General features: G+C 39.7%; 1 long non-coding RNA gene across 1 annotated transcript; it reads left to right on the top strand.

Annotated features, from left to right (window-relative positions):
- The first annotated feature begins 5,965 nt into the window (after nucleotides 1-5,965).
- LOC148214840 (uncharacterized) lies at nucleotides 5,966-7,952 on the top strand. The gene is made up of 2 exons (XR_015797341.1): nucleotides 5,966-6,091; nucleotides 6,336-7,952. It is a non-coding gene; the product is annotated as an uncharacterized LOC148214840 (long non-coding RNA).
- Nucleotides 7,953-13,279: the final 5,327 nt, after the last annotated feature.

Here is a 13,279-nt window from a genome sequence, read left to right as displayed (position 1 = left end):
ATCTCTACTATATCGATAACAATTAGTTTCTTGAAGTGATCTCAAACAGGCTACAAGCCATCGAAGCAGATAAAAGACTGATGTTATATGGTCTGTAAAAAGAACAGTAGCTAACAATGCACAAACTACACTTTTAGAACTCAAGGGCTCACATTCAGCAAACATTATTTAAAATCTAGAATTCAGAAAGTGGTGCTGCTAACATATAAGCTAAAGGGCACAGGCCTTTCAGAAGGATTACCATCCAAGCAAACTCCAGGTTATATACTTGATTTCAGAGGAATCCTATTCCATCCAAAATAAGTATTCCTCCCAAACCCAGATCCTATAATGATTCATAACATCCATATTTTCCCTGGTATTAGCAATGAAAGAGACATTTATTTAAGAAATAAGGAGAATCAGTTTCCAGCTGACCTTTACCAGTTGGATTTCTTCCACACCAAACTCAAGATGACCTCTCTCAGCTTCTTCATATAGATATTAAAAAAGAGAGGGAATAAGTGCCTAGCTGTATTAGACTAGAATCACTACAAAATTGAAATTATTCCTAAAATGTCTTGGAAGGATAGTTTATTTAATATACAGAATTTCCCCCAGTATATATTTAGAGAATTAATGGAGACATAACTTCTGTTCAATTCCTGATCATGAGTGATCTACCAAAGCAGCTAAAGCTGCTTGAACCACAATGCCAGACTGAATCCATATGGGAAAGGATCCAGATAATCAGCTTCATCAAAGAAAGCTAGGAGTTGCAACATTATTGCATGCTCTTACTAAAAAAGGGAGATTAGAAATTGGTCAATAATTAACCAAAGTAATGAGAACCATGAAGATATCATTAATGAATGTCTTACACTCACATTCTTTAGAGGAGCTGGAGCAGAAACTTCTTCCAAGGAATGGTTACAACTCCTACTACCTGATTAGCCAAGCTCCTTCTGCCTGTGGTGCTTTACAAGAGGGCAAATTGGGCAATTGCCCAGTGCCCCACTCCAGAGCCTCCACAATTTTGATGTAATTGTAATAGGTAAAAAGGGAATCTGGGGTAAACAATTTTTGGCCGCCTCCTTTTAGTCAGACGCAAAAATCAGTGGCGAAAACACTGAAAGGGGATAACAAATTGTATCTTCTCACTTTGGGGAAGGCATTGATCCTACTAAGCTGATGACTGAACTCAAGAATTTATTGAGATTATACAAGTCAGCTTCAAACAAGATGTACAGCTTTGGCATGTGTTTAGTTTAAGTATAACATTCAAAATGTATTTTCTCAGTGTTTGAGAATAATTATGCCTGGTAAGAGGTTATTTTCAAAACTGAAAATTATGAAAAGTTATCTATGCTTTGGATTAGCTATGATCTCAACTGAAAATCAAATTGGAAAAGAACTGGAATGATCTTGTTGAGGATTTTTCATCCAAAAAATTCTCAAAGTTTCATTTCAATAAACGACAGCTACCTCATTGTTCTCAGTTTGTGTTCTCTTATAATATCAGATAAACATATGGAGATAGGATGAAGTCTCCATCATGATATGATGAAGAACAGAAGTGAACTTTTGCTCTTCATTTTCATTTATTAAGATGAATGAATTACAATAACTATACATGCATAGCTGCATCATTCATGAACATCATGGGTTCATAAATCTTCAAATAAAATTAGATGTGTCAGAATTGGTCAATTGCTGAGAGATTATAAAAATCAGACTTCCATGGGAGTCCCTAATGACACTCTTCCCCAGGGCCCCAAAAACTATAAGGCCAGTTCTGCTTCTAGCCAGGATATAAACCTTTCTAAAGAGTCTGTGGTTAATTTCTTTCTTTAAAATATATATTTTAATCAAGGGTGGTATTTACTCATGTTGGAACTATAACAGCTCCCTAGGGAAGGATATTCAGTTTTTGATGAAAATCAAGATCTTGGATTTTTTCCTATACAAAAATCTTCAGGAGCTTCCTTGATCATGTTATCTTTTTTTGGTTGCTGGGAACTGAATTTAGGGTCTGTCAATCACTGTCTAACACATTGGTTGCTATTGGCCCACAGTAATGGATCTCAAAATAGTTAAATGAATGTTTTAAAAATGGGGAATCTTCATGTTATACAATGTATGCTTCCTTCCAAAGTCTTAAATCTAAGGGATATTGTTATTTCTGGGAAATAAAAAGGCTTTATCAGGAAACTATTCACCCTTGTCTAAGCAACAACTGCAGACAGCCATGTGGATTTCATTCTGTAGGGAACATGGATATACCCCTTATGCTTGCCAGCTGCTATGCCCTCTAGCTTATAGGCATGAAAAAGGCTCCCCACCCACACATACTGTTCCTGAACAGTCTGTCAATGTGAATGATATAGGATGGGCTGGACAGGCCAGTTGCGCAAGTACCTTCCTGAATTGCTCACATTCCACTGACCTCTTGGCAAGCCAGAGTCGGAGAACAATGTTCATAGGCTATAAGAAAAAACACAGCTAGGTTCACCAGCCATGAAAGAGAATTTCCTGCTGCACTAGGAGCCTTGAATGAGTTCAGTGTTTCTGTCCATTCCACAATATACCTGCTGAGGATCAAATTCAGCAATAGTGGCATGACATTATCATATTATGCCTGCATATTATCAAAGATATGTCTTGCTGATTAGGAAAGTAGACAGCTGGTCTGCCCTTCACATAGAATCCACACTCATAAAATAGGGAGGGCCCCTGGATACTCTCCTAGTCTCTTTTGTAAAATGTTGATAGATAAGCAGTGCATAATTACCCATTGTTTCAAACACTAAAACAAACAAAATAGAAGAAAATTTGTAAGATGAAAGAGAGGGAATGCTTCAGATAATTACACCACAGCTTGCCTAAAGAGGCTACACTTGCATGTGCATATTTCATGTCATTCTGAAAGGGCTATGCAGTGCATTGGATTCAAAGATAAAAAGGGTGTGCAGAGCTGGCATCAGCCTGGAAGTCTTTAAAGCAAAGGCATCTTTGCCTGGGATGGCCCTGCCACTGAGAAAAGATGCAGCTGCTTTAAGAAATTGCAGGTATGTTATCGCTTGCAAATCCAAAGAGCTGCACAGTTCTAATAAAAGCAAAAAACGTTATGCAAACACAGAAAGGAGTAAGAAGTAAGAAGGATGTCCATACAAAAATTGACACATTGCCTTTTATTCTTTAAATGTCTCACCTTTCTCTTTTGAGGATCACATCAACTTCATCAACCACAACTTCCTTGGTCCTCTCCTTCCTCTTAACCCTTTCACGGTTCCTTAACACATTTGTTTTGTGATTCAGTCATCATTCATTCTCTCTATAACTATGCACATAAAAAGGGGTGGGGCTTCAGTTCCCCAATTACACCTGCCATTTTTAAACCAGTAACTGTGGACACCCTTGCATTAATTCCTGACCTGTCTCTTCTTGTTTCACTTCTTAGTGCTTATGAATGGTTAGACTCCAAGAGGGAATGGCTTGTACACAGATCAATAAGATAACTGACTTGTTTTCAGAAATTCAGAAAGAAGCCTGAGATGTAGCCAAGGGTTACAGACAGCAAACTTTACAGGGGGTTTAAGCTTCCATGCCATGGGGCTTTTTTAAAAGAGACTAAAACTCATAAATGTGCTTGTTTCTAGATAAATGGAGACTACATAAAGACACTAGGCTACTTTAGGCCTGAAAATATGTGAATTTTTTTTTTTTCAATATCCCTTAGCCCAGTTTAAAATGGAGCAGTAGGAATGTACAGGCATCAGACTTTATTCAGAACTGGATTTACATTGCTGAATACCCTTGTGCAATTCACAGAGTATATTGAGCAATTTTGTCTTGCTTTGTCTGGCAATCATTATAATTCTTTAGTGGAAAATTACAAGAGCTATCTGACCCTTTCAGAATAGATTACTTAATAACTTGTAGAGGGCACTCCTGAAAGTGATTGGGTAAAATGTGTAGAATGGAAGATCATGGATTCAGGCCGCTGTGGTCCACAACATTGTTTTTTCAGTTTTCTGGCTCAAGTTAATTTCTGTAGACTTCTGTAGACCTTATTCTATGTGATTACATGCCCCCCAAATGACTGGGATTGCTTAGATGTGCAAGAGGAGTATGTGTGAAATACCTCATGTAGCATATGTCTATGAATGTCTATTAGGAAGAAAATTCCATTGTGTTTAATGGATCTTTCTTATTAGTAAGAGTTTTAAATAATTATTTCCATTATTTGGAATTAACTACTATACCTTGGCTGATCTTGAAAAGCTAAGCAGAGTCAGATCTGGTCAGTATTTGAATGGGAGTCCACTTGGAAATACCAGAGCTATAGGACAGACAAACATCATAAAAAAAAAAAAATCTAGAGGAAGAATTTGGTAACAATTTCCATATTGTTGCTCAGATATTTAAATGCTTGTGTCCATGAAGTAACTAAAAATGGAACTCAATAATGACTTTACTATTATCTTTACTGAGAGCCATTTTGGTGTAGTGCTTAAGGCCCCAGGCTAAAAACTGGGAGACCGTGAGTTCTAGTCCCACCTCAGGTACAAAGCCATGTGGGTGACTTTGAGCCAGTCTCTCTCTCCCAGCCCTGGGAAGGAAGCAAGAGCAAGCCACTTCTGAAATCTTGCCAAGAAAACTGCAGGGACTGGTCAAGGCACTCTCCAGGAATCAAGACTGACTCAAAGGCACACACACAAATACACCCACATACACACACACAAGTTCCACAACACTTGTCATACTCCCTGCTACCCTTCCCCCACCCCAAAGTTGTAAGGACCTCATTTGGCTGATTACCATTTTTAAGAGGAAAAAATGTTTCATTTTGTAAAAAAAAGAATCTTCATTTGTTCCACCAGCACCATTTTCTATTTCAGGGTGGAGATTAAAGATACATTTAGGCTTAATGTGATGTATATACCTGACCAATTGTGATTTATTCAGTAAACTGGGATGAAATAAATTAGCTAAATATAACATGTAACCAAACTACTCATCACATTTGCAGGTCACACAAAGTTATATTGTGGTTTGGCTTACTGTGTCATCCAAACTCTGAAATATAATGAGTTCATTTAAATAGTGAGAGGTCATTAGCTACAATAAGTAACTATGGTTCATTTTTTATTAAGCAATGCAACTATTACTTAGCATGTTATTTGAACTTAGATTGATTGTTGATAATTAAGCAGCCACTAGTCCTCCAAGTAGACAATAAAGAGTGCAGGAGAAGCCATAAAGCAGAGTCTCTTTTGCAGCAGCTCCATTGTTATTTTTCATCCTGTATGGACGTGTAGGGACCTCTTTTAGAAAATAAAGGGGAAAATAAAATACAGGATTAGGCTTGCACCTGATTGCTCCAATCTTGCACACACTCAATCCTTGTTCTGATCTGTGCAATATTGGAGTTTATGAATGTATCACTTTAGTGGAAACCTCACTTTGAGGTTCTACCACAATGGTTTTACTCATCTTCTATTTTTGCAACCCTACTTTTTATGTCTCTCCAAATGTATCAGTCTTGCCTTTCTGCCATCACTATTTAGAACTCCTGTGTACCTGTTTAGAACTCCTGTAAGGATATCATTAATTAAGAGAATATGTGATATTGTTCTGTATTCAGGCATTAATTTGAACTACCCTGTGAAGGACAGGCCATCTTCTAATCTCACACTTCCCTCAGATCTTCTAAAGCAGAGTGAAGGTCCTTTTATAGTCTAAAACTCCAGCCTTCAGCTCTGCTAGCTGGGCCTCCCTCTTTTAAATACTGTACTGGGCTCTTCATTTTTGCTTCAGTCTTCCAGTCCCTGCTCATTAGTCAAGGAGAAAGGATCCAATCACCTTCTTTTTTTCCTAAATCATTACCTGAATCACATGGAAAGCTACTCAAGCATAATACTTGCACTAGAATTGAGCACAATTGATCAGGCAGACCCTGTACTTAGCTGGTTGACCGCAGGGTTGAATATGATGGGGTCTGGGCCTTGGGCTACATTGCTTACAATCTTGCAGAAAAGAACGATTCTCCACAACTGGAAGATTGAAACAAAGGGAAATGTCTGTCCTTCATAAATGTCTCTGCAGCTAGGTGAGTTCAGGACTCCTAAGCTCTCCTCCCCAAAAGAGGACATTTCTATCTTCTCTAGGCAGAAAATATTAGTTTTCCCCTCTTCCCTTCCAGTAATGATATTTTTTTACCTTGCATGATTTCTATGAGACTTGCTAACTATTCTTTAAGACTCTTCCTTTGTTTCATCCCCAGAGCATAGTTTAACTTCATATTTAGCTGATCTGATATTAAAATTGTGATTTCTATCTTTTCCCAACATTAGCCTTGCTATCTGGCTGTCTGATTTCTGGCACTTTGGCCACAGCTATGGTGATGACATGGCAGGAATTACTTCTACTGATTGCATTTTGGCTGCTGTGGGCATGCTCCTTCCTTCTGGTCACTGACCACTGCCCTCCCTTGTCATTGTGGCTTATCTTGCTGGACTAGCATGACACAAGAGCTACAGGATAAAAAGCTAAAACAAACCTCACCTGATGCAGAAATATTAGAATATAAAGACATTGTTGAAATACTGGAAAATAAAAAAAAATGTGGATTATAAGACAGAGATGACAGTTAAAGTGGAAATACAAATGATAAGCCAAGAGAGTGACCTGGATTTACAAAAGAGATTTGCTAAAGCCTCAAAGAAGCCTTTGAGATGGGAAAAAGAAAATCTGAAGAGAGATCAAATCCTACATCTGAATGAATTAAAGATCAAGATTGTTAGAAGCAAAAGGAAGGAGTACAAAGTTGGTTTCTTTGACCAAGGTTAAAATAAGACATGTTTCTATAAAATTCTGGGAACCTTTATGGACTTTTTGCTGACACTGAAATGTTAATGATTTATGGATTTGCATATGGATAAGGGATGGGTTATGGGAAGAAGAGATACTTGCATGTAAATTTAGAGGGGGTGAAGAATTACTAAGTTTGTTTGAACTTGTGATGAAGATCAGAACTCATTTCTTTAAATATTTCTTTTCTCTTTTTCTTATTTTTTCCTCTTTTTTTCTTTCCCCCTTTTTTCTTCTCTTGCACTTTGTATTCTCTCTCTCTCTTTATTTTTCTTTTCTTTTCTGAGTTTAGGTTGTATTGTATTTTACTATTGTTTTTAAAAAATTACCATTACCAAGCCAGGATTCACCTGTATGCATTTTATTTTTTTTTCTAATTGAATTGTCTTTATTCAAATTCATTATGTTGCTTTCAACCCTTTCTCTAACTTACCAAGATAATTCTGAACATTATTTCTGTCTGCCTATTTATCCAGTTTTATTTCATCTATAGTTTTGTGTCAGTTGAACATACCCATACACACTGGGGAATTTGTATGTTGCCAAGCATGCATGTACCATGGCTTCAGGTTATACTGCTGCACGGATGATCATTCTGAAGGATACTTGCTTGGAACAGAGTCTACAGAACCAATAACTTAAATCAGTTTCTTTTACTGTAAATAAAACATCTTACAGTTAGATACTGGTCTAACTTTGCATTTAAAGCCTGCAAATAGCAGTCATGCTTAAATTGCAAAAGGAAAAAGGATGCCATTTGATTTGTTATGGTTTATTGAGTAATAGTTCAAAGGTTTGTATGGAAACAATCAAATATTGCCAAAATGGGCAAAAAAAGAAGTGAGCTCAGGAAGAAATACAGCTTTTTTGCTGGCAAAGTCTGCCTTCTGTCCAGTTGTGTCCATAACAAACTGCAAGGACATCAAAATGACATATCTGTCATGACATCATCCCGCATAAGTCACATCTTAGTACTTGTATCACAGTGTGTGATGCCAGTGTGTAAGTCATGTCAAGATGTCATTATCTATACATATTGCATGCTGCTGACAGTTGCTTTGATTGCAAGAGAAGTTTGTTGAATAAATAAATAAAATGAATGATGCACGTTATCATTTCCCTTCCCTTCACCTCAAGGACATAATGTGTGAAGTGACCGCTGGAGATTTTTAAAGAGGATTAGAGATGGAGTTCCTTGAACGCAGTATTTTTCTGTTAGTAGCTTTCCACAAATTCTGCTTTAGGGGGCAACCAATATCAAGTGGTACATGTACAGTAGGCAATCCTTGCAATTTGATAAGATTTGTGATCTTTCATACATTAAAGCAGAATCATATCACATTCTTTTTCATACAGAAAATCAAGCTGAAGGAAGGAAGCTAATCATTTGTCCCCAGTGGTAGTTTATCATATAACAAACACAGTTTGGGGAGTCATAAAAATGATTTTTCTAAGAAAGGAGCAACTTAGTTGCAATGTGATTTTGAATAAATAGATTTTGAAGCATTAAAGTATGGTATTAAACATTTTTCCTCTCCAATCTGCCTCTATCGGTAAAAAATACAATGAGAATACAAGCCTACATTTATATTTAGGCAGGTATTACAGAAGGTTGAATTATGTAACTGATTTTTTTTTCACCTTTCTAATAACTGACTTGCTCTTTGTTTTCAAATGGGCAAAGCAAGAAGAGAACACCTATCTGTATTTTTTCATTAAGTTTATGGTAAACCACCTAGATGTCTTATAAGGAATGTCAGAATATAAACAAAAGGAATAAACAACCTTAAGTATTTCTCTTGCAGCAATGTGTTCCCTGCCTCTAACTGTTAGTATCATTTAGACCATGCCCTCTGTAACGTTTAGGGATACTGGTTTCCATAGTAAATTTCCACACTGGGAAGGAAGCCAATTTAAGTATTTTCCATGGCTGGAAGACACCACTGTTATATATTCCAGTGCCTCTCCTTCAACTGCAGCCCTTTTCCCCCCCAAGGCTAATGCCTCCACGAACAATTCCATTGTTGTTGCCTAGAAGCAAGATTTCTTTGATGCCTTTGAGGTGGGGTGTGGGCAGGATGGGGCAGAAGTGGCCCTGGCCTTTGGAGACAAGAGAGACAGTCAAGATTTTGGCACAGCTGTGAGTATGCCATTTTCCTGCCTTTGTAATCCAGAGGTAGGTACATAGGTAGGTGAAAAGCTAGTCATTTAAAAGTAAATCTGCTTTTGTGCAAAATAATACAGGGGTGGTTCTTTCCATTTGCATCCACCACCAGCAACCCCCATCTCACCCATTCAAAGGGAAATGAATTCCACCCTGATTATCCACACCCAGTGAGGGGTGGGAGGTGGGGGCGGCTGAGGAACTTGTGCTTTATGGCAGCCCTGCAATGTAGTCCGCTGGGTGAACAAATTAGGGAAAGAGCAGAGACTGAGGGCCACAGCAGCATGAAAGTGCTATTTCCAACCCTTGTTTTGCCTCAGCAGTGGAGCAAATCGGAGCTGGGTGCATGCGGAGAACCTGGAGGAGGAGAGGTGTGGCAGGGAATGGCTCCCTTGGTGCCAGTTACAGTGGGCAGAGCACTCTCCGCTCTTCTTCTGCTGTCAGCTCCCTCAGATTGGAAAACTGGCACCAAAGGAGCCATTCTTTGACCCTTCCATCTCCCCGGCTTCTCCTGCCACCCAGAGCAAGAGACAGGGGAGGAAACAGAAATGGCACAGTCTTCCCTTTTCCCCCCCACCATGATAACCAGCCAGGGGAGAGAAGGAGGGGAAGTCTTTCTACACTTTCCTGCAGGATAACAAGATTCCCCTTTCACAGAAGCACAGTCTTCCCTTCCATCTCCCCGGCTTCTCCTGCCACACTTTCCTGCAGGATAACAAGATTCCCCTTTCACAGAAGCAGCAGCTGTTCCCCCCCAGGACTGCAGGTGACAGAGCTGCCTCCCTATAGTAGAGCTCTCCCCATAGCTTCAACATGGCAATGTCAAAGCCAGAGATGCATTTTAAAAGTACTCAGAAGGCCACAGGACAGATGTTGATGCGCACATGCCCACCCTCCCCCTGGCTTTGGCACTGCCGTGCTGAAGCCAAGGGCAGGACTGCCTAAACTATCAAGAGCATTTATGCAGTGGTTTGCTGGAAGACTGCTGGACACATGTTTAAGACACCCTCTCCCTGTGTCTTCAGTGCTACAGCATCTAAGGTCAGGGAGACGTTTTTGACATATGCCCAGAAGACTGTGGGATGTTGTTTCAATCCTGTCTGTGGCATTAGTGCTATAGGGCCTAAAATGGGGGGGGGGGAGACACTGGGCCCCAGAGCTTTGCCGATACATCTCTGTGATAAGGTCTTATTGCAGGAATGTGCTCTGAAAAGCTACTTTCACTCCACTTCCATTCTTGCTCTGTGGGAAGGTTCTTCATCCAGTTTGTGGGGGGAAACTTGTGGGTCTTTTGGTATCAGGATACCCACTTCCCTTCCTCCTCTCCCTGCTTCTTTTGCCCCTGTGGGTTGGCAAGAGGAGTGAGAGTGAGGGTTTTTGGCACGGAGGGAAAGCCCTAAAGCAAATTGCTCTGGAAGTCAGAGGGAAGGCATGCCCACATTATCCGGAGGTGGCCAGCAGCAGCAGGGCTGGCCCTGCCTTTAAACTTATCACACATTGACTACTCAGTGTGACTCGTGCTGGTAGAGGCAGAAAAAATGCTACTTTTGAAGCAGAGCAAGAAAGTTGGGGAAGCTGCTTCAGGGTGGGTTCAGGATGACATCTGGCATTCACATCCCTGATAAATGGTGAGTGAGGCATCTTCTCATCAGGGCAAGCAGCACAGGCAGGTGAGCCCCGAGACAGCTTTCCTGACAGCTCTTCAAGGTGTAAATAAGCAAATGGCACTTTTCATAACAAAGTCCAATGAACTCCAAACAGTTCAGCAAGATAGCTTGGAGAGGACTCTATTTCAGGGACTCTATTCTTTTTAAAAGAAACACATGTGGGGGGGGGGAGAGACACCAGCCATGGGATTAGAAGAGGAAGTAATCTTCTCACAGGACACTCTTTCTTCCTCACTCACAGGAGAAGCTCTTTTCCCCCGCCTCATGGAAATCAGTGTGTGTAAAGAGAGCAATTTTTACAGTAAGAAGAATCTAGGATTCTTCAGGGCTGCTGCTGTTGCTGCCGTGATCAACTTTAAGTTATTATTTCTTCCTTTTCCTCTAGGCCATGTTCTCAGTGGTTAGTAAGTACAGCTCTTATGTTTAGAACACCTCTTATGGCAATGAATTCAGTTCCCACTTTCCCTCCCAGGATAACATTTCACTGCAGAGCATCAAAGTCAGCCTGGAAGTTGGGCATTATGTGAGTGTTAGTTTAATTTGTAGAAATCTAAATGCATCTGGATTCTCTCTTCAGGTCTCACTGAGACTTGCTTCCTGCTCCCAGCTAGGCAACCACCTCAGAGGAAAGCGATTGGGTGCGCATTGCCTGGTGTTGCTTTGGGATGTGCTCCAAATTCTCTTCTCTGATTGCAACTTGCCCATGGGAGGCAGAACTGTTGCCCGGGCAGCCCAGAACTTGCCCTTGCTTGCCTATCTTGCTGCCCATGTGGATGTTCCTGCTAGAATGCTCTGCACTTTGAATTATGGTTACCTGAATGTAAAGATAATTATCTCACAAAATGTATTTTGTTGCCAAGTCCTTTCCATGAACAAAGTATAATTAGTTAAGGTCATTTGTGAGTCCTCCAACAGATATTTTGGGCTAGGTTGATTTGATCCTAAATGTACCTTTTATTCGTCCTATGGACTCCTTCTTGGGACCGGCAGTTTATCGGATGGCCTTTAAACCTCAGAGAGGAGACAGAGCTATAAATGGTGAGTACAAGGGACATGTGCACTTAAGCTGAAGTATAGCTGCAGACAGAATGGCTGGAAAAAGCTGCAGGCAATACAGTTCAGCTCTTGCACTCTTTACAGAGGTCAGCTGTTTTCTCCAACTGGCTTGAAAACTCTTGAGACAGGCCTTGTTGGTATAACTAGGAGGAAAATTCTAGGTGGCAGGAGATGGCAATGCTTTTCTGGGATGGAAGCACATCAGTGAGAGCCTGAGCTCTTCCAGGGGAATATGGCTAGGAAATGGGCAGCCACCATATGCTCTGAGCTGCTAGATGGCTCAGTGAGAGATCTGCTTCTGGGTTAATAGATCCTTTCTCCAGATGATCACGGTTAGTAAAGTAAAATGAGAATTGCTGAAGAACCATGACACTGAAATGTCTTTAAGCTTTCTTCCTAGGGAAGCATAATTCTTTGAAGATGGCCTCTGAAAAACCCAAGATTCTAATACTGGGGAAGGAAAGCAGAATCCTCAGGATAGCTACAGTATCAAATAGCTTTTTTTTAAATTGAGTGCTAGGTTTTTTACGCTCTACCATTTCATTTCTTGGTCAACTTATAGTTCCTGTGTTTGTCAAAAATCTATCAGACATTTCCTTTATACTAAACAGTGTCAGTGCATCTCTGCAATTTTCACTACTAAGACATTTACAGGATATTTCCGGAGCTACCATCTGGCCTAAGAGAGGACAACTAAAGTAAATTAGATCATGTCCAGTCCCATTTTCTTAATGCCCCTTTCAGATCCTAAAGTACAGCGATTTTCTTGCCAATATGAGGAGTGTCCTCATGATTGGCTTAAGATCTGTATTTTCAGAGTCAATGTTTTGAACAATTATGTGCAGAATATCCTATATCCCCATGAGAGTTACAATACTGCACTGCCCCCAAAGTTTATTAAATTGGATTATGATTTTCCCCTTTTTTCCAGCTGGATTTTAGCTTTGTGAGAAAACTAATAAACTAAAGACTCAGGGCTACTTCCTTTCAGGAACTTGTTGCTGCTTCTTAAATAACCTGTTTCCCTTTATTCCCCAGGCATCTCCTAAGGAAATACTTTTCAGTGAGCTGCTTATCTTGGAAATGTGAATGTTGCTCTCTTATCAGCTAGCTTTCTCTTATTTCAGTTTAAATGCTTTGCAAAGAGATGCTTTGGGGAGAATATGCAGGGCTCTTTTTATCTTTAGAATGTGTCTGTGTAACTACAGTAAGGTTGGAGCTAAAACATGTTCTTTTTGATTTGTAATTTTTACGCTAGAACTCCTCAAGAAATGATTGTGTCATTATCTCCGTGTATGTTAAATAGTTGTTGATAAAATTCCAGAGGTGTGGTTTGTCAGTGGCTGTAAGGACAAGAAATGTTTTTGTGTTAAAATATATATTTCATTACATCTGCATGGTATATTCAAGATTTTGCTGGAATTTTATTTTGGGTCTACAATGTTGCTGTCTATAATAAATCAGGATGATACTGTGATCTAAATTATCCAGGGTGAAGAAACTAATGGGCTAGAAATTATTTTTTAAAGATACTTCAAGT

This window comes from Python bivittatus, unplaced genomic scaffold (assembly GCF_059951505.1).
Source record: "Python bivittatus isolate LINGU-HERP-01145 unplaced genomic scaffold, Pbiv_v1 ctg000520_np1212, whole genome shotgun sequence".
In the NCBI taxonomy this organism is placed as follows: Eukaryota; Metazoa; Chordata; class Lepidosauria; order Squamata; family Pythonidae; genus Python; species Python bivittatus.
The sequence above is the reverse complement of the archived record's forward strand: the minus strand, read 5'-3'. Positions and strand labels throughout refer to the sequence as shown.